Raw genomic sequence first — 23,639 nt, 5'->3', positions numbered from 1 at the left:
CAACCCTGATTAATTAGAAAAAAGGTTCTGAGAATAGGATCAGTACACTGTATAAAGTTAGTTTTAGCTTCATAAAAATATATTCAACCTATTTGTGAGCATGTAAATATCATTTTAACCCTTATAGAAATAAACACAATCATCCTTTTTGCAATTTGGTGGATTAGCATTTCTTCTATTACATGTGAGGTCAAGTGTGTGTGTGTGTGTGTGTGTGTGTGTGTGTGTGTGTGTGTGTGTGTTTGGATTTTTTTTTACAGAGTCAGGGAGAGGGATAGATTGGGACAGATAGACAGGAATGCAGAGAAATGAGAAGTATCAATCATCAGTTTTTCACTGTGACACCTTAGTTGTTCATTGATTGCTTTCTCATATGTGCCTTGGCCGCCGGCCTTCAGCAGACCGAGTAATCCCTTGCTTGAGCCAGCAATCTTGGGCTCAATCTGGTGAGCTTTGCTCAAACCAGATGAGTCCACGCCCAAGTTGGCGACCTCGGGGTCTTGAACCTGGGTCCTCTGCATCCCAGTCCGATGCTCAATCCACCATGCCACCGCCTGGTCAGGCGAGGTCAAGTTTTAAAAACATGTTTATTGACCATTTGTATTTTGATAAATAGTCTATCCTTATGATGATCCATGTTTAAAAATCCCATGGTGAGCATTTTTAGTTATTAAAAAATGAGAAGATCTCAACAGAAGGACAGTAAAAGTTCAAGTCACATCGTACTTATTGTAATGAATGAATAACATATTTTATTCTTTGGCCAAAATGTGTGCTAACAAATATGTATTGTACAAAATTGACTACAACCAAGTAAAGCTTCTTATACTTAATACTTATAAAGCAATAAATCAATCAAGTCAATAGAAAAGGAGAATTATAATTATCAATATCCATCAAAGCTCTTCCTGTATTATAAAATTTTATAAAATAGCAGGTCATTTATTAGAATATTCTGCCATATTGATTACATTGTGTACTCACCCCCCAGAGTCTAGTCTCCTTCTGTTACCATGTACCTATTTGATCCTTTCTACCCATTTCAGCCCCTCTGGTAACCCCATCTCCTCTGATAACCATCATATTTTTGTCTCTGTCAATGAATTTATTTTGTTTGTTTCTTTCTGTTTTATATCTCACACATAAGTGAAGTCATATACACAGTAGAATACTACTCAGCCATCAAATATGTGAAATATTGCCATTTGTGACAAGGATGGATCTTGACTGTGACATGCTAAGTGAAATAAGTCAGATGGGAGAGACTAAGAACTATATGATTTCAGTCATATGTGGGATATAAAACAAAACCAAGACTGAAATTTGATGTTGAAGATTATCAATAAGTATATGTGTAATCAGGAGCAGACTTTGATCTGGAACACTGAATTGAGCAAATGGAATGTAAAATTAGTAAAAAGTATGATAGTATCTGTCAGAGTTGATTGTGTTTATTGGCTGTTAATTAGAAAAACTGAAAAAGTGCCCAGAATATGGTATTGTATACTGTAGCAGCCTATAGAAATGACTTCTTGAGGACAAATAACTCATTAATTTAGAGCGAGAGGAAATAACTTCTAAAAAATTTACTAATCTAATAAGTATTTTTTAAAGTTATATTTCCCTATTTTTAAATATTAATGAGTAATGATTTCATTTTACTATGGTTTAATTTACATACAAATTTCTGACAATATCCAGAAAATCACTCATTAAGTTCCATGGATCATGGCCCTTAGAGCTTAGAAAATATGTTTAGAAGAGTAAATAAAGACCTTTAACAGTTCTGATTAATCAAACATTAATTTATTGCCTTCACATAATGAAGCTTAGACCTGTAGGAAATTGTATGCAGGCCAGAAAATAAATTGCCATTTCCCCTTAAGGCAAATACATTTCAGTAGATATTATACTTTATTTTGTTCAAAAATTAATGTGTGAAAATGCAAACAATCATTTATGGAAATACCACCATCAACTTGGTATAAAATAAGTCTGATAACTAGTATATAGTTCTTGTTTTATGATTAGAAAATGCTATTAGGGGGTAGTTGATTTGTAATATACCTTAGAATCTATTTATTTGGATCTGCAGAAGGTCCCTAAAATAGGTTAATAATTTGTTCTGAGTAAAATCATTGTAACCATACCTGAATTATAACACAAGTTACACAATTCAGGGAAGATTCAAGGGCACAGTTGTGAGAGTAAAATTATGCTCTGATTCTTCTCATAGTGGGAGTTCTGGAAGTTTTGAAACCACTGAGCAAACATAGATTTGCATTCTATTTTTTTCCCCACACTCTCACTGTTGCCAACACTGTACCACTGCCAGCAATTGGACTCTGTGTCCTCAAGGCTTAGATACCAATGGCTTTCTAAATAGAGGTTTCAGCAAAATTCTATTCTATAAAGGAATGAATCAATCAGATAATCAATTAATTTGCCCTTGCTTGGCCCTAATAGTATATGATGGCTTTGTGTGTTACTATAAAGGGTTTTATGCCATAAGTTCAACATGTAAAATAAGCAATAATGTAGAAATTAATTTGCTATTCCAAGATTATTTCATCAGTCTCCATTATAAATCCCCTGGTGCCTTTTGAGCAGGGTTGATGCTGTGCTCAGTTTCTGATTGGCATGGCTTTGTTGATTCAATCAGAATAAAATTATCTTCCTCGCCACTTGATTACTTTAGAAGGTACATTATTTAAGCAGTTCCAGAGAGAAACTCAAGAATGCTGCTTTTCTGTAAAGCTTTGAGATGCACTTGAGACAGCATGTGGATTGGTAGCTGCTGGGAACAATTTTGGGGTCATAGGAAAGTCAGGTAGCAGATAAGCCTGAACCACAGAAGCAAACTGATAAAATGTCTAGAGAGCTGAATCCCTGATCAAAATTGGGGGCCTGTTCAGATAGCTCAGTTGGTTAGAGCAATGTCCCAATGCATGGAGTTTGCCTCTTTAATTCCTGGTCAGGGCACATCCAGAAACAGATCGATGTTTCTATTTCTCTCTCTCTTTCCTTCCTTTATCTCTAAAATAAATTTAAAAATAAACAAACAAAAAAACCTCATTGGAAAAATAATCTCCCTCTGGATTTTGGAGTTATGTGATCAGAAAAAATATCTTTATTGTTGAAGTCTCTCTGAATTGCTTTTTTATTATTTGCTACTGAAAATATTCTAAATGGTAGAATTGGCCCTTAAGCCTAGCTTAGAGAAAAGTGAGATTGTTGACATGAACATAAAGTGAGAAAATACAGTATTATCTTTATTAGGTTTAAAAAAACTCACAGTAAAAGAATATAGAAATTGTAATGTCTACATATTTAAGCCTTTTTAATGTGCAATATGATCCACAATAACAATACAAAAATGGAAATAAAAATTATATCTTAATTAACCATCACAAAGTAATAATGCAAGTCAAGAATGAGAACAGTCCTAGAAACCTTACTCCTTTCTATCACTAATTCTAAAGATTTTGTCTAGAAGTAGCAAAAAAGTTAAATGAAAATGTATGTCTTGTACACACATTTTTTTTTACTCTCTATCTCCACCACTAATACAGAGTTGGGCAAAAGAAGGTTTACAGTTGTTTGTATGGAAAATAATACAATAATTAATAAATAATGATATAAGAATAAACTCTGTGTTTTGCATATTTACAACTGTAGACCTGTTTTTACCCTGCCCTGTATGTGAGGCATACAGTTTTGTGTAATAACATGCAATACAAGATAAAGAACAAAATTAAAGAATTATAGACTTTGAGAATAAATGTAGAAAAAAAAGTTAAAGATTTTATATCCATTCTTAAAGTGTTAGAAAGGCAACACATTTGTGAAGTAAAAATCAATTTGAAAATATATAATTACCTGAAGAATCATAGCTAACAAGGTGGATGGCCAACAGTTGCAGCCATCGCCATGGCCACTCACATGCAAGTTCTCATTGGATTCAGGCAGACTAAAGAAACAACAGTGGAGCCAAAAAATGGTGGGTTATTCCTTTATTAAAGTCTCGCACCAGCCAAAAAGCAAACTCACAGGGAAAATCTTTCCTTTCACTCAGGGCTCCCAAAGCCACTGACACATTCTCCGGTTCCACAACCAGGAGAATCTTCTCTGGTTCCTCCTAGAATTAAAGACTCCACTAGTCTCAGCGGCACTCACAAAAGCCTGTCACCTCTGGTTCCTCATCGGCACACCTTCTCCCTTCTCTGCACAAACTGGCTGCTTCTTCAGCACTCTGCATCCCCTCTGCTCTCACTCTGCAAACATGGCTTCTCTCTCCTCTCCTTCTCCTTCTCTAAAATTTTCTGGCTTGAAAACCTCTCCTCCAGCAAACATTAGCAAAACAATAGCTCTTCCCAAGCAGGAAGGTAATTTGCAATTTCACAGACCCACTTATACCTGGCACTGCCCAGCCTCCAATGCAAACTATAAGCGAGCAAACATAAAAATCGTATTTTACAAACTTATTTGACCAACACAGGGAGTAACCATTCTGTATCTTTTGAGATTTTTGCAGATGTCTTGTAAATTTAATATAACTTAATATTTTCAATAATCCTACAAGATAAGAACTAGTTTTCTACTCGTTTTACAAAGGAGGAAACAAAATCATCAGCATATAAGTGGTGGGCACGGGATTTGGATGCAGGCTGTCTTAATATAAAACATCCACACTTGACCATTGAACTTTACTGCCTCTGCGAGACAAAAGACAACTTGCTTGTTAAAAGAACACAGATTTACTGACAAATGGGTCACTGCTGCCATCTGTCCTCATAAAGAATAGTCAGTAAGACAATGTCAATAATCAACAGTATTGGCCCTGGCCGGTTGGCTCAGCGGTAAAGCATCGGCCTGGCGTGCGGGGGACCTGGGTTCTATTCCCGGCCAGGGCACATAGGAGAAGCGCCCATTTGCTTCTCCCCCCCCCCTCCTTCCTCTCTGTCTCTCTCTTCCCCTCCTGCAGCCAAGGCTCCATTGGAGCAAAGATGGCTCGGGCGCTGGGGATGGCTCCTTGGCCTCTGCCCCAGGCGCTAGAGTGGCTCTGGTCATGGCAGAGCGATGCCCCGGAGGGGCAGAGCATCGCCCCCTGGTGGGCAGAGCGTTGTCCCTGGTGGGCGTGCCGGGTGGATCCCGGTGGGGCACATGCGGGAGTCTGTCTGACTGTCTCTCCCCATTTCCAGCTTCAGAAAAATACAAAAAAAAAAAAAAAAAAAATCAATAGTATCTATAAAGTATGTTTAAAGGCAGTTTTTCTAAGAGTGTTTTTATATTATCAAATGAGACCAAAGATGAAATATAGTTCAAATAAGGGAAATTCTAGAATTCTCTGTTTGGTTTACCCAAGTATAACAGTAGAGATTGATGGTTGCATAGTCTTCAGAAAATCCTCCAGTAATAACATTTCTCTCTTTTGAGTTATTGATAATTCAAGGTTATTCTCTTTCTGAAGAAACTGAAGTGAAGAAATTCTGTAGCATCAACTAAAAGCAGATGCCCAGGTTAATACTCATTCACATGGAGACAAAACTTGGTATCAATGAAACACCAAAGTTTTAAAAAATTAAAGTGCTTATTCAGGACATGAACCAGAAGATTCAACTTCTACATGGAGGTGGACTAAAGTAGGACTGAAGCCCAACAAGTGTATTTATTTTTTCAGCAACTCAACCACTCTCTTCAATATGTCAATATGATTTAAAAAATTTTTAATCACAATATAATGTTGATATACAATATTATATTAGTTTCAGAGGTACAACATAGTAGTTAATATACCTTATGATGTGATCACCCTGATCAATCTAGTGCGCACCTGACACCATACATAGTTATTATGATATTATTGACACTCTTCCCTTGGCTGTACTTTATCAAAAATTATTTAATAAGTAACCTTGTGTTACCTTATTTCCCCATGTATAAGAAACTCCCATGTATAAGATGCTCCCATGTAAAAGACACACCTTCATTTTGCGGCATGAAATTTGAAAACTAATGTATTACATAAAGTTACTGAACTCATTTTATTCATCATAAAATTCATATAACTCCTCATCTGCATGAAAAAGCAGGACATGCAAGTAAAAATATCTACAACCATTGTATATGATGCACCCAGTTTTTAGACCCCAAGTTTTTTTTAAAAAAGTGCATCTTATACATGGGGAAATATGGTACATTTTGAGAATACAAGTCACTTGTACAAGTCAGAGAATTCCAAGATAAAAACTACACCGTTGCCTGTGCTGAGAAGGATTCCCTAAGAAGCCTGTAGCAGCGCAAATACTATAAATAGAGAAAAAGGCAGCACTAAAACATAAAAAAATACAATAAATTCTGTTGGGTTGGGAAAACAGTAAGACTACACATATTCTAGACCAGTGGTCCCCTACCTTTTTTGGGCCATGGACCGGTTTAATGTCAGAAAATATTTTCACAGACCGGCCTTTAGGGTGGGATGGATAAATGTATCACGTGACCAAGACAAGCGTCAAGAGTGAGTCTTAGATGGATGTAACAGAGGGAATCTGGTCATTTTAAAAAAATAAAACATTGTTCAGACTTAATTATAAATAAAACAAAAATAATGTAAGTTATTTATTCTTTCTCTGTGGACCAGTACCAGTCTATGGCCCGTGGGTTGGGGACCACTGTCCTAGACTAATACAAATTTTACGAGACAGGTAAACTTTAGATGTTTTTACCTACAAAGATACTTTCAATCTTCTTTATTTTTAATATTTTGACTCCTTTTTTTGTGACAGAGACAGAGAGAGGGACAGATAAGGATGGACAGACAGGAAGGGAGAGAGATGAGATGTATCAATTCTTTGTTGCGGCACCTTAGTTGTTCATTGATTGCTTTCTCATATGGGCTTTGACGGGGGGTGGGGGAGGCTACAGCAGACTGAGTGACCCCTTGCACAAGCCAGCAACCTTGGGTTCAAGCTGGTGAGCCTTGCTCAAACTAGATACCCGCACTCAACCTGGCAACCTCAGGGTTTAGAACCTGTGTCCTCCACGTTCCAGTCCAAAGCTCTATCCACTGAGCCACTGCCTGGTCAGGCTGGGTACTTTAAATCTTGTCTTAAAGTTAATAAAATATTGTGCTTTTCTCTAAAATTGAACAGCAACTGCATTGAAATGTAAGTTTGCATACCAACATTACAAAGAGAAAGATTCTGAAATCTTTGCCTCACTATAACATTAAAAATAAAAGCCACACAAATATTTGAACTTTTCAAAGTGCAAAATAATGATGCTGGGACACAGCTTGGGATGCAAAATCTGATTCTGAATGCCTTTCAACAAGTTAGTGATTCCACAAATTAGCAATAAAAAAGGTAGTATATGACAAGGCTTTATGTATAAGTCCTATTTCAGGTTACTTTAGAGAGTGCTTAATATTTTTGCTGCTCAAATGGAACAAAGAGGGGCATCAGAAAAGAGAGAAAAACCTATCACACTATATTGTACTTAGCTACTTTCTTGTTTGAAAGTTCCACTGAAATATATATTAGAACAAGAATTTTGGACACTGTGCTCCTTACTGCAGCTCTGGCAATGAACACAATACTTGGTATTTCATACTGAATATTGGCTGAATGAACGAAGGGCCATGTAAGGAGGAAATTGTAGCAGGGTCAGAGAATAATGTTAGTTATTCAAGGCCAATGTATACATACAGGAGTAGTGAGATTAGGCTGAGAGGTTAGCCTGACCTTCTGTGTGGTGTTAAGTGCCAGCCTAAGTCATTAATATTGGATTCATTACGGGCATAATTACTTCTAGATAGATTATATATGATGAAAGATAGACACTGATAAAGTAATGCAGGTAATAGTTTTAAAAAGTGCAGTCAGACATCAAATTTATAGAATCATGTGTTTATTATTATTATTATTATTATTATTATTAAGTGAGAGGCAGGGAGGCAGAAAGACAGACTCCTGCATGCACCCTGACCAGGATCCACCAGCAAGCCCTCTAGTGGGGATGCTCTGCCTATCTGGGGCTGCTGCTCCATTGCTCAGCAACCAAGCCATTTTTTAACACCTGAAGCGAGGTCATGGAGCCATCCTCAGTGCTCAGGGCCAACGTTGCGGGAACCATTTGAGCCATGGCTCGAATGAGGGAATGAGAGAGAGAGAAGCGGGGTGGTGGTGGTGGTGGTGGTGGTGGTGAAGTATATGGTTGCTTCCCCTGTGTGCCCTGACTGAGAATTGAACCTGGAACCTCCATAAGCAGAGCCAACACTACCGCAACGGGCCCGGGCTATAGAATTGTTGAATTTATCTATTTTCTTCCTAACTATCTGCTGTAACTATAAATCTAAAGTTAGTAATAACTTTAAAACACCTGGACAATCAATAATCATGTCAAAAAATTAAAGGAGAATATCAAAGTTAGACAATATGAAGATACTGCTATAATTCTGTCAACTCAGACTTGCTAGAAAATTAGTGATCTAGGTTTATTTACAAGCAAAATTGAACTACTCATTAATCTCATTCAAACTTGAGTTTAAAACCAAAATTTTGGTTGGCCACGAGATAGAAATTAGTTCTTGTTAGAATTTTTCAGAAAAATCATAATTTAGACCATGTTTTCCTTTAGAAAAATAACTCAAGATTCAAGGTTAATTATCATTAATCACTTAAATTCTTAATATGGCAGTGTGAAAACAGGACAATTAGAAGATTTCATTCTTTTAATTTAACATTACATCATCTACTCTATGATAGTAAAATGAATGTAGGATAGCTATTCTCTCTTACTGGTCAATTTTGGAACTCAAAACCCTGGAAAAGCCAGTGGAACAGCAGATGTACGGTGACAGCCCCTTGTATTTAATGATGTAATTCATATTCTGCTTGGCAAACAAAAATATATTTTGAACCTTAGGATTTCACAGGAATCCTAGCAAGATAATTACAACTATTTCTCAGATGAATCTTGTCTTAAAAGATCATAGGTTCTTTAAATATTATTATTTCAATAGGAGTATTTTGTTTATATGCTGATTGTACAGATTTCTGCCTTTGATATTATGACAAATATAAGATAGTCTTGTTTTGATAGACTAGTTAGCCAGTAATGATATTTATCATTCAAATCTAATTATTGTGGCATTATATGTTTTTATCACTTTAATGACATTTTTATTTCTTTGAAATTATCTATCTTTTTTCTATTATATTCATACTTCATTAACTTTCTTATGTTAGTCTTTTTACTTTTAATAGAATTATTTTAATTAGTAAAATTAACTCTTTAACAGTAGGGGCAAATATATCAGGTTTTTTTATAATCGATTTCTATATGGTCATCACTTGACAATGTGATCTGTTTAGTCATACTTTGATTAGAAACTCTTACTACCAAACATATGCCAAGATCTAGAAGAAACTATCAGTAAACCTCTCCCCTGGCTTCTGGGGCATCCATCACACAGTGTTTTTACTCACATTACAATGACCTTATCATTAGCTTCATAGTTCATAAACAGGAGATTCTTCTTTATCATCTCATTTTCCATTTACCAGTTTTTTGCCATCATAAATAACATGCAAGTCAAAAAGATGAACATTTTGAAAGGTAGTCATTGTTAAAATAAAAACATATATTTGAATATCAGGTGTTCAGAGGTGAAACTCAATAAACTTAAGAGAAATCAAAAAGAAGATAAAGTGTACTTCAATATAATTAGTAAGTGAATTTATGCTTTATCTTATTCTTATTCTATAACTGTTAAAGATATACTTAGAAAATTCTAACAATAATATTAGATTTTTAGGTATTGACTTGGAAATATGTACTTGAAATATATTCAAGTGAAAAAAATTTCAAATTAATGAGTTTAGATAGTATAATCTAACTTCAGACAAAAACTAGGATAAAAGAGTCCTTCCTCTGTATTTTAAAATAGGTAAAGCACACACACACACACACACACACACACACACACACACACACGCACACACACGCACACATGCACGGTATATAAAATAAAACCAAGAGAGGCTGTGTATTTAACCAAGGTCCAAGGCTAATGTAAAAATACATATCCCACAGTCTCTTTTAATCCTTTAGGATTACTCAAAAAAATGCCATCAACTGGGTGGCTTATAAACAATAAACACTTATTTCCATTAGTTCTGCCAACTTGGAAGTCCAAGATAATGGTACCAGCAAATTCAGGATCTGGTGAGGTGAGGGTCCCACCTCCTTTTTGATGTTTATCATTTCACTGTAAACTCACAAACTGAAAGAGCAAGGGGGCTTTGTTGGCCTCTTTTATAAGGGCACTAGTCCTATTCATGATGATTAATAATAACCTCCCAAAGCCCTGCCTCCTTTTGCCATTACCTTGGGATTAGGATCTTAATGTAGCAACTGAAGGGAGGAGCTCAAACATTCATAGTATATATAGCAGAGTTTTTTACACTGACTAATTGAGTATTGGTAGTATAATAGTTTGGGAAGTAGGGAAGGTCACAAATTGAGCTTTAGATGTCTAGCATTCAACGTAACAAGAAAAACCTAGACAGTTACCCAATTTTTAGTTTCTATATTCGAAAAGCATATTGATTATTTACGAGAAGCATACATATTCCTGCCACGACCAGAGGGAATTTTCTCTGAGCATTTACCCTAAGGAGATGTCTTGTAATATTCTTGAACAAAGTCCTCAATAAATTTCTTTCAACTGACACAGCTATGAGTCTCATAGGTCTATTTCTTATAAAGCTGTTTAATGTAGGCCAATAGCATCCTGGTGGGCAAATTTAGAAAAAGCAATTATCTATACAGTATTTCACAGAAGAGATCATATATGTTGGTAAGAAAATATAGTGTAAGTATATTTAGCCATATTTTATTCTCTGGGGAGTTTTGAAGATCCAGGGTCTAAATTAAATCTTCCTTGATAATTACTGTTTTCCTTAGAACTCTATGTAATTAAAAGTGCATTTTTTAGTGTAAGCACATAAAACTATTAAATAAAGACTAAAAGGCAACATTAAAGTAAATCTTACATAAGAACTTTATTTTAAATTAGCAGATTAGGAATAACCTAAAATTGTATATGTGGCATAAGTATTGGAGAATTAAGATTTAAAGTAAAATAATATAAACTCTATATCATTGTGTTCCAAAATATTCCCATTTATTTCTCTGTCACAGAAAGAATATTTTCAGAGGAGGGACAATCTAAGATATGTTATGCCCTTATAAAGTATTATATAACTCATATATGCTATTTTTTTAAATTATCTTAATAATTGTATAAGGCAAGTATTATCCTTATTTTAAAAGATGGCAACTACAAGTCCTCATAATTCATCTATGTAACATGAGTGTTCAATGTCAAGCTCTAACTCAACACAAGGTCTAAGACTCCAACTCTGTGCTCTTTCCAGTGTACCACGCAGCCCAAAAGTAGTTTCACCAGTGCTTTTCCTCAGATCATTCTATTTGCTAGTTACTTGCTTCCCGTTTTTTACAAGCTGGGATCTAAATTAACCCAAAGCATGTGCCTGTTTGAGAAGGTGTTTCATTACAACAGAACAAGTTTACTTCACTGATATCTTCATTTGCTCATTCAATAGGATTTATTAACTACTGTCCTGTTCCAGGAACTGTAAAAAGAAAAACTCCCATGGAGCTTATGGTCTAAGTAGGGATTGTCACTTCTTTTTTTTTTTTTTAATTGAGGTGTGATTGATATATAGCATTGTTTTAGTTTCAGTTGTATAGCATAATGATTCAATATTTGTATATATATATATATATTTATATATTATGAAATAACCACAGTAAGCCTCGTTAACGTTTGTCACCATACATAATTACAAAATTTTAATTTCTCATGAGAACTTTTAAGATTTACTCTCTTAGCAACTTTCAAATATGCACTACAGGGTTTTTAACTATAGTCACCATGTTTTACGGAATTGTTACTGTTGATCATATCTTATTTATTGATCATTTACTACATTGACGGTCCCATGCTAAGCACTCTGCCTGCCTTACTTCTTTTAATCCTTACACCTCTATAGATTGTGTATTATCATTATTCTCACTTTACGTATAAAAAAATGATGGTATAGAGAATTTGAGGAACTTTTCTAAAGTTACACAGTTAGTAGTTGTATTGGTCAGCTTTTTGCTGTAGCAAAAACAACTTGAAAATCTCAGAGAATTACATCACCACTGTTTATGTCTTGTTTATGAATCTGTGGATAAACTTGAGATGAGCTGGTTTGACTAGGCTTTTATGGTAAGCTGTGCTTGTCTGAGTTTCATTGGGTGTGGCTCCAGACTGCTGGTTGGATTCAAGTCTTCTCTGAGTACCCTTTCCTTCTGAAATAAAAATCCACAGTCTGAATTATGCAATTATGCTCTTCTCATGTGGAAAGGAAGGAGCCCAAGGGGAAAGGAGAATTTCAAGATGGGAACTGACAAATTGGTACTGCACTTACCTTTCAGGGTCATAGCAAGTCCAAAGTCAATCAATCAGGGAAATATTCTCTGTCTACATTGGGGCATAGCAAAGATGGAGAAGGAAGGAAGAATTGACTGCATTAGACAACAGCAACAGCACTGAGATTCAAACCCAGGACTGTCAAATTTAAAACCTGTTGTTTTAACTACTATCCTAGTCTAAGTAAATAGAAACCCAACCTATTATTTTTTGTTGGGTTTATGACTAGTATTTTCTGACTAAAGCTTTCAGATAAGGATAAATTTGCTGAATTTTGTTTCTCATTAATCGATATCAATTTAATAAAATAATATGTAATTATAATTATACATAACATGTAATTGTAATTATAATTATACAGAAGATTATCATCTGTAACTATGGTAATAAAATCCTTGTTAATCATATGGCAGATACCTGAAGATTTTATGAATTATACAAACATTCTCTATTTTTTGCAACTCTCTAGAAGTCCACAATTATACCCTCAAAGATATAAACTTCCCAGTAGTATATTCTGACTTTAAATGAAAAATAAATGACTATCATCTTAAAAGTATTGGCCAACCTGGTGAGTATTGTTATCAGAGGACATTTTCTCTAGCTTTGATAAATTCACATTAAAATTTACGCCATCTAATAGGACACCACCTGAACCAGATACTGCTGGGGTTGTGCAAAGGGTTACAAATCCTGTATGTAGCAATTCAGCAGTGTCTATCCAAGGGGCAAAACTTTGATTCTGCCATCTCATATCTGAAATTTATATTGCACATATATGAGAGAACAAATACACAAGATTACTTGTCATAACACTTTGAAATCATACAAAATTGGAAATGACATAAATGTCTTTCAAAGGGGTACATATTAAATAATTATTAAAAACAGAGCCAAAATGATGAGAAAACTCTATTATTATATGGAACAATTTTAAGGCATAGTTTTAAGTGAAAAAAACAAGAGACAGAACAATACCTATATCTTTTATGTGAGGAGGGGAGATGAATCAGACAATGTGTTTGATTTGTTTGGGAAAGATGCACCAGGAAATAATAAAATTATTTGTAGGGTAAATATAGACAAGGTTGAGAGGAAATGCTTTTTACTCTATTCCTTTTTGTGTTATTTAGGGTTTTGAACCATAAAAATAAAAGGAAAATTACCTTATCTAAATCCTAATTCCAGTACCAAGACAATTTAATGAATAAATCTTAGTTATGGGAAATTTATATATAATATATTTATTTGAAATATATATCCTAGCTCTATTGTTGTGAAGGAAAAATCTGTTCTATATGCTTAATTATTCTTTTTTTAAAATTTCACTGCATACTCTTGGTTAGAGTTTATAAACTTTTTTATACCACAGAAACATTGCACTTTGTTTGGTCTTTGGCAATTCTTGGAAAAACTATGTATTTAATCTTTATTGGCATTTCAATTTAAGTATAATTTTATCATTAGTTGGCCCTTGTCTAAAATTAGGCAAAGAAAAAAGGTGAGTTCTTGATTCCCAGATAAGTGAAGGGATTGAGAGTGTTTCGGGGAGCAGGACCCTCACCCAGAAATTCTGCCAACAGCAGCTGCTCAGCCCAGCCTGGGCACATCTGACCAGACTTTATTTCTGAGATGTTAAGACTTTTTAGTTTACCACCAAGTGGCATATTCTAGCCCAAGAGTAGAGCAAATAAATGACAAAGGACACGGAGAGAATTTACCTAAAGTGAAATATAACTCTTAAATGAATACATGAAAAATGTTAAATTCAATAGTAATCATAACTCTATATAATTGAATCAGTCCCAAACATTAAGAAGGGCTTCTAATGCCAGTGCATGGATGAATAAAGTACCTTGGATAGAAATAAATTAAAGGAAAAATAAGACAAACATTGATTTCTGACTATTGTTGGAAATGACTTTGCATCTTTCATGTTTTTGCATCTTTACATCAAGGACACGAACTACCTTTACTCCAGACCATCTTGTCAAGGATGTTTGGAAGGTAGAGACAATGTCTCTCTCCAGAGCAGAGGAGCAAGCATAATAATTTCCACCTTCACTTAGATGGGAAGGAGCCCTCTAATTAGAAGAATGACCAATGATAGCTCTGCTTAGTTCCTCCTTGAACTTTCCTTCAATGCATTAAGTCCACATCTAATCCTATTTTTTCCCATGATAAGACCCTTGATACCCCTATGCTCCTGAACTTCACATAACCTTCTATCCATCAAGACAACTCTGCTTTCAGTTGGACCTGCTTTGTGCAGGAAACCTTCCTGCCTTTCTCCATTATTCCTATGACAGAGTCACTGAAAGACGTCCTTCATCATTCTCTTTTGGAATTTCCTTTTTGGAGGAGCCTGTTCCTTTTGTGTCAGGTACTGGGGTATATACTTGTTCACAGGGGCCTCTGTTAACCCTATGCACTGGGCAGGGTAGCTCTTTCCTTTCACACAGGAGGTTGTCAGTCCTGTCTCTGCTCTTGGATGTTCTCCTGATTTGGGCCTCCTAGGGGGTCTCTTTTTCTTTCATTGGTTCTAGGTTATTGCCCTTGCGTTTCCCTGGGGCCTGAAACTTAGGGATCCAGAGTCCCTGCTGTTCATCAATGCTTCTGCTATCCTCTATATGGTCATGCTACATCTGGGAAGTGACCAAGCCCCCATGGGCACAGTTTGAGGATGGGACTTTGAGACATTGGAAGAAAAGCTATCTGAAGCAAGGGGGTATTCAAAGGGATAGCTGGCGGCTGGCTGTGCAGCTGTACCTATAATGGCAGCTTTAATTTCTCAGAAAGATGCTCTGTAAGAGATGGCTTCACTGGATACTTTTGGAATAAGGGAGCATTCTTTGACCTCCTGAGCCACTACTATTCAGATTTCCATTCGGGACTTTCCTGGTTCACTGGCTCTCAAGATGTGTCTTTGTTATGGTTGGGGATCTGTGAACTTAGCCTTGACTCTCTCACCCTTGAAATAATTCTTAGTTTCATCTCTCACATCCTTACCCTCTAGGACATTGCTATTCTATTACTAGAGTCTCCTGGGAGATCATTCTCACTCTTATTTGTTGGAATATTCTCTGCTACTGTTTGACTTGTAGGCAGCTCAGAACTGCCTCCATTGGCCCTGCAACAACATAGTCCCACTGTGTTGTGTTTGGGTAACAGTGTTGGGTATAAGGACATGAAGAGCTTGATCATCTTCCTTGTCTGAGACGTCTTTGAATTCATGGCCAATATCAAAGAGCCTTCTTTTTAGGGCTTTCTGTTCTTCCTCTCCCACAGGTAAGGGGGCAGACGGAAGGCTATCCAGGGTAGGAATTTAATTTTTTGTGATCATCTGTTTTCCTGATCTAGTTGAGAGCTTGCTCCAAGAAGCTTGGCAACTTAGCTATGCAGTCAGCCCTTGACATGTAGTGACTGAGGAGAGAATGGCAGATTAGGGAAGGAGCTAGGAGTGGGCCCCTCTCACCAAAACAGTTTATAGGTTCAAGTCCCTTATATAAGCATGCTTGCTTTGAGTGAATTTAGGGTCCATTCAGATTATCCATGATAATCTCATCTCAAAGTTCTTAATCACATCAATAACATCAATAAAGCACTTTTTTTTATTTTTAACCTTAGAAGGAAACATTCATACATTCTAGAACCTGGATATATTGGTGTTGGGAGAAGAGGGGAAGGGAAGGTCATTATTCAGCTTACTATACACACCATTTACATTCATCTTTCAATTTAAATTTCAGAGCCTCAGGTCCAACCATTTGGCTCTAGGCCTGAGGGCAAGGAGTATATAGTGAGAGGGCTAAAGTGGGCATCTTTGTTTTTATTTGGACAATCAGCATTTATTCACCCTATGGAAGGGTACCTATATTTTTTTCTTCAGCCTCAGCTATGTGCAGGTAGAGTTGTAATCCCTAAATGTCCCTATACTCAAGGTGAGTAGATGACTCATGTCTGGACAAAAGGAGCATTCTATTCCATAGTCAGAGTACAGTAGTACCTTGAGATACGAGTTTAATTCATTCTGTAACTGAGCTTGTAAGTCAGTCAACTCATATATCAAACAAATTTCTCCCATTTAAAATAACTGAAATAGATTTAGTCCATTCCAGCCCTGTGAAACATCCCCAAATCATCCTAAATTATGAAAAAATATATTTTTAATTAAGAAACACACATGTATACTTTACCAATGCATAATAAAATATATGAAATGAAAGAAAAAAATGTTATTTAGTACTGTATTCTTACCTTGGAAACAGACGAGTGTGGTTAATGGAGGTGAATGGTGGAGGAGGAGGGAGGGGGGAAGGGATGCAGGCACTGTAGACACATAAACTAAAACTGCACTTTCTTAACACTAAATGTAAACTAAAACTGCATTTTCTTTACTTTAAACAAAACTAAAACTGCACTTTCTTTACTTTAAACAAAACTAAAACAGCACTTTCTTTACTTAAAATGAAACCTCAAAAACTTAATTGTAAAAAAAGAAATGCACTTTCTTAACTTTAAACTTAACCTAAGCTTAACATTACGTATTTTTCATTGAATCGTCACCTGTTTTTGCCTTTTTGGCTGCACTTTCGGCACTTTCACTTGCAGGACTTTTGAATAAAAATCTATCCAAAGAGGTTTGCTTTTGCCCGCCTTTTAAAATGTTATGGAAATGTGACAAACAAGAGTCACTAAAAAGTGCTGAAGCCCGACCAGTTAAAACATTTTCTGGGTGTTTCTTTTCAATGAAACTTGAAAGCTTCTCCCACATTGCCAGCATGTCTTTAATTTCACTTGTAGAAATCACTTCCTCTGACTCTACCTCCTCCTCACTATAATCTCTTGCAGAGGCTCTGTATGTTGCATCATCTGAAGCTTCTTCAACTCCTCAGTTGAGAGTTCCTCCTCATGTTCCTCGACGAGCTCATTTATGTCACCCTTATCTACCTCCAGACTCATTGACTTTCTGAGGGACACAATCTCCTCCAATGCTACTACCTCGGTCTCTGGTTTGAATCCTTCGAAGTCCTTGTCTGTAACAACATCAGGCCATAACTTTTTCCATGCTGAGTTCAAGGTTCTTCTTGTAACCTCTTGCCATGCCAAGTCAATAATGCGTAAACATATCACAATGTTGTAGTGATCTTTCTCTAACTCTTGAAGGGTTAGAATTGTATTCTTAGTCACCTCAAAGCAGTGGCGGAACAAGTGCTTTGTGTAAAGCTTTTTAAAGTTGGAAATGACCTGCTGATCCGTAGGTTGCAAGATTGAAGTCGTGTTGGGTAGGAGGTAGAGGACTTTCACAAATTTGAACTCAGTGAGAATTTCCTCTTCAAAACCAGGTGGGTGGGCTGGAGCATTATCAAAGATTAGTATTGCTTTCATCGGGAGTTCATTTTCTTGAAGATATTTCTTCAGTGCAAGACCAAAGACGAGATTTACCCATTCAATAAAAAACTGCTGTGTAACCAACCCATGCCCTAGCATTGGCATGCCACATAACCTGCAGTTTTTCTTTAAGAATCTTGTGAGTCTTAAAGACTCAAGGATTTTCAGAGTGATACATTAGCAGTGGCTTTACTTTACAGTCACCGCTAGCATTTGCACACAATGCAAGGGTCAGACAGTCCTTCATGGGTTTATGGCATGGCAGCTTCTTCTCCTCTGCGGTGTTGCAAATCCTCTGAGGCATTTTTTTCCAAAACAATCCTGTTTCGTCACAGTTGAACACTTGTGTTGGGGGGATGTAGTCTTCCTTTGTGATAAGCACAGCAAAATGTGTGATGTACTTAGCTGCCTTAACATTAGCACTCGCAGCTTCACCATGCCTCACCACCGATAGGATGCCAGATCTCTTCTTGAAATTTTCAAACTAGCAGTGACTTGCCTTAAACATATCTTCTGCTGCCTCTTTTGAGGTTGATGGTTCTTTCTTCTTCAAGTCGCCATAAATAATACATGCCTTTTCGCATATTACAGTCTCCGTCACTGTATCTCCTGCCAGCTCTTTCTCTTTCACCCACACCAGCAGAAGCTTCTCCATTTCTTCATGGATATTTGTCCTTAATTGGGACAGAATTGTAGTTCCTTTTGCTGGATTTGCATTTTTGATGGCATCCTTTTGTTTAAGGATGGTACAAATTGTAGATGTATTGTGGTTGTACAGCCTTGCCAGTTCAATCACTCATACACCACACTCATGTTTTTCTATTATTTCTTGTTTTACTTCTATTGACATCATTCTCTTCTTCTTCTCACCACTGTCCTTTACACCCACTTTTTTCGGCCCCACGATAGCACACAGAAAAAGTTAGTAAAAAATGCAAAAATGATGCAAGAACAAGTACAATGCACGAGATTTAACTTGATTCTGCAGGTAACAGAGAAAGAACAAGATACTGGTGTTGTGCTGCCAATACTGGATCCAGGTGCCAACGTGCCAACTAGTGTGGCAGTTTCCTGAATCACGACTTGTATCTCAGAATTTACTTCGATCTCGAACAAAAATACAGACTGAGTCGCAGTTCATATCTTAAAACTTCGTATGTTGGTCTGCTCATATCTCAAGGTACCAGTGTACTTGGTTAAGTCACCCAAGTGGAGCCAATGAGACATTTTCAGGGAATATTGTGATTCAAGTGCACATCTTTAAATGCTCTTGATCCTGGGAACATATAGCCCTGAACTTGTTTGCAGTCATCCTGCCATCACACAGAACCTGAAAATAAAGTCAGAGCAGAAGATAGACTAGGAAGAGAAACTCATTTCTAATGACATCAGTTAAGTTCCACTGCTAGAAGCCAGCTTTCTTCCAGACTTTTTAGTTACATCAGTCAATTAATTCCCTTTTTGGTTTAAGCTCTGTTTGTGTTTAGTATTTAATACTGTTTGTTGTGGATTTAAGAATACTTTGTAATCTGGGAGGTTTTAATTTGAAATACTAATAGAAAGCTTAGAGGTAGGACTTACAGGATGCCTTATAAAGTGACAATGAGGAAGTTGTTTAACTATATAATGAGTGGTTATTATTACAATGGGGGGGTTCCAGATAACAGAACAATGGTTAAAAGTGATTATCTTATACAGTCGTCCCTCGTCTATCATGGGGTTTAGGTTCCAGAACCCCCCACAATAGATGAAAATCAGTGAAGTAGTGACCTTATAATTATTATTTATATATACAGAACACAGTGCTCTCGTTGGTCGCCTCCCATCTATTAGCCAATATTGTGTCATGTACAATCTCATGGGCAAACTAGCTCAAGCAGAAGTGGCTATAGCTGTTTTCCATACATGTGAGTCTTTGTCTACTCACCTGCTTGCTGTATGCTACATATATATTTTATTTCAATTTAATATTCTTTTAATATGTTTTAATTAATAGTTTTGTATTTTTATATCATTTTCAATTTTTAGGCTAGAAAATGCTTATTTTACCGCAAAAATAATTAAAATAATAAATATATAAAAATACCTATATACCGCAGAATCCCGGGATATAGTGAAAAATCCGCGATACAAAATTAGATATATACAATTTAAAAATCCATGATACAGTGAGACCACGAGAAGTGAACTGCGATACGGCGAGGGAAAACTGTACTATTTATAGGATGATGACTTAAGTTATGTTTATGATTCTCAGAGGCATTTACAAATGGCATAAGTTTTGCATAATGCCCTAAGTTAAGTCTCACTTATGTGGTGTAAAGGGTTTTGTCTGCTCAGGGAGTCTTCAAGACCTCTGTACCTTTTGAACATAATTTTAACAGCAGGAAGGCAGACAGTGCAGTTGTTGAAGCCTTGCAGGGCACTCTGTGTGGCTTAGGAGGAGCAGGGTAAGTGCGGGTCCCGAGCAGGGGCAGGGAGAGGATGGGCTGAGCATCAGGCAGCTCAGCAATCGCAGGAATCATGCCTGAGGCTCGACTGCCTCTCCCCTTCCCAGGGGAACCTCCTCTTGAGCTCTCAGGAGTACCATGGAGGCCAATGTGAGAGCTCTGGGATGAGAGAATCTTGGGTGTCCCAGTGCAGTAGGGCCTTCATCCAAAAATCTTCTCTAAGGAGCGTGGCTCTTTCCAAACCCCAATCTTGGGGAAGCTTTGCCCAACCCCCCACCCCAGGTCACAGTGCAACAGTAGCCAGTTGCAGGGGTGGGGAATGGGTTCTGGCCCCTAGTCCACGCAGGGATGGTATCACCCAGGCCAGAACAGGGAAGGGAACTGCACCTGTGCAGGCTGAAAATCTCCAGCTGGTAGGGAGGTTGGGAGGCGCCAGGTGGGGACTCTGCCTTTTGGCAGGAGACCACGTGGCCCTGTTCAGCATCTGCCAAGGTGTAAGGCTGAAGCAAGAAAATGACCATGCCATTCAATTGTACATCTTCAGGTCATTTGTTTGAACTGTATTTTTAAATTGCAACCAATGATTCCTCACAGGACGTGAGTCCTCTGTTTATGGTTTTCTCCTCTGTTAACCCATTATATATATATTAACTCCAGCTGTCTCAGTTTTTGCTTCTGAGCAAGGGATAAACTACACAACTGCATTAAGTACTTTAAACATCCGCATGTGCATGAGTTTGTTCCACAAACGTGAGGTACACATAAGCTGATATTTAATTTTTATAAATTAAATTGTTTCTGGCTCTAAGCACCCATTTACAAGGGCAGGGAAGTAGCTAATATCATTTATTGCTGGGAGCTCCTTATTTCTCTTTAGTGTGAGGTACATTCTCAAGAGGAAAAGAAAAACAACTTAGGAGAGAGCCTCTGGTCTTGGTCCTTCAAGGGTGCCACCCAGGTGCTCACTGTACAAGACAACATGGTCCATTTGAATGCAGGCAATGCCACGACCTCTTTGCTAGTGTGGCCCCAGGATCTTTGTCTGTAATTTCTAAGACTATGGTGCTGAATATTTAGCAGTGCCCTTGCCTCTGGAAACATATCATCAGAAGTCCTGCTGACTCCTTGGGGACTTCCACATAGGACCCATCCTTTATGGGACCTATTATCTTATCCTGCCCCAGGAACCGCTGCTACATTTCGACAACTCCCTTCTTTCAACCCAGTCCCCTTCTCTTCCCTCTGGGAAACACAGCTAAATTTCCTCTGATAAGGTTGGACAGCAGGTGCCTAATAGCTATTGTGTTGGGCCAGACAGCAGAAAAAAGATAACTAGCCCCTGAGAGAAATCAGAGACTCAGAACTTCTTAGATTAGTAGAGGGCAAAGTTCTTTTCATCATTCTGCTTGTCTCTTCTAACAGAAGGTACACAGAGCATTAAATTGCCTAGTAAAGTATTCTGCCACAAATGTCTGTTATCCAGCAGAGAATGTGCAGGTAGAGAAGGGATATCTTCAGAGAGTAATTGACTCTCCTGTCTTGTCATTACAAACCCTCACACTGAAACATGGCTAACCACTTAAACTTGCATGATTATCAGTCCCACTTTGCACACCCCTTAGAAAGAAGGAACAGACCTGAGGTTTGAGAGAGAATCTGATGAGGAAGAAGCTGCTACAAGATCCTCAGTTGCCCTTTGGCTTCTGAAATGTTTTGGCATTAACTGCCTGGGTGTGCACCCTAGCTCCACCATCTATTGGTCACGTGCTATTGAGCAACTCACTCTACTCTGAGTCTCAGTTTTTCTCTCAATATGGGATATTTATGCTATTGGTTTCATGGAGTGTTGTGAGAATGAAGTGAAATTAAGTTTTTAAGGTGTTTAGCATGGTACTGGCACATAGTCGTTGATAAAAATTCACTTTATCATTATTATGAACCACTTGCTTTGACATACCACACATTTTTATATCTCAAATTATAGCTAATATTTCCATTTGTGGTCCAGTCACACTTCCAAGATCTAATGCTTAGAACACTTTTCAGCAGTAGCCTTTTGCCAAACAATTCTGTGGATTTTCTCCCTGGCTATGTTGCATTCCTAGAGTTCTGGGTAAATCTCTCTCAATTATTCCTAGCTCATAGACTACAGTGGACATACTTTCACCACATGTGATGCAACTCTCCATGTGAAACAGACTCATGTAATTCCCTTTGGCTCAACCTACAAGGTTTAACACATTCCTACTACCCAGAAGAGTAAAGAAAGGAGAAAGTTGAGACCATGATCCTCCCACAGAATGTATGTGTTTGTTCTTACCATCTCAAATTATGTTCTCACCTCTAACACCCCATGCTCTCATGTTCAAGGCTAACTTTTCATTCAGGCCCAGACAAGAGCAATGTTATTGATGATAGAGAAATCTAATAAGCAAGTGGAAAGAGGGGAGGGTAAGAAGGGAAAAGCAAAGCAAGCAAAGAAATTATCTAATTGTTATCAATGGACTCCAGTCCAACTGACAACTCAGAGATTGAAGTAGCAAACTTCTAATGTACATAACATCCTTCCTTTCTATTCATTTCTTCACTCACCAACATAGGGCAAGGTCATTTTAGTGTGATTTTCATTTTTATATACCCCTTTTGCTTTTATCTCATTCTTGGAACTCACTGTAGATGATTTCTAGTGTTTTCTTGTGCAAAGAATTTATTTAGGACACACTGAGTTAAATTCATCCTACCATCATTATGTGCATAATAAATAAAAATTTGTAAGTTACTGTTGTCTACATTGAAATGTTTTAAAGCATGTTCCTCAATATTTAGTATACTTGCCCTGCAAAATGGAAATTTGGCAATGGTGGATACATTTAATGCGATGTAGATGAGGGGGACCTCTCAAGGGTGAGTAACAACTTTTGAATGGAAATAATATCTACCTTGCTTACCTTTTGAGTATCAGTAAAATGAAAAATATAAAAATTTTTAGAAAACTAACACATTGATTTAAATATTTATTATGTTGCCAATTATGTTGTTATATTCTTTGTCCCAAGGCTGTTTTACTAAGTATTTAGTGGTTGATCTCATTGTTAGACTTCTCTAGTAGTTTACCTCTCAAGCCTGATTGTGCATTAAATCCCTGGTTAGCTTTTTAATGTATGAATCCTCAAGAAATACTCCAGATTAATTTAAAATCACTGTGAGTAGGGCCCAGGCAATATCACTTTTATAAATGTTCCCCAGATTATTCTAAAGTATAGGCAAAGTTGAGAGAATCGGTCATAACAAAA

Source organism: Saccopteryx leptura, chromosome 2 (assembly GCF_036850995.1).
Source record: "Saccopteryx leptura isolate mSacLep1 chromosome 2, mSacLep1_pri_phased_curated, whole genome shotgun sequence".
NCBI classification, from domain to species: domain Eukaryota; kingdom Metazoa; phylum Chordata; class Mammalia; order Chiroptera; family Emballonuridae; genus Saccopteryx; species Saccopteryx leptura.
The sequence above is the reverse complement of the archived record's forward strand: the minus strand, read 5'-3'. Positions refer to the sequence as shown.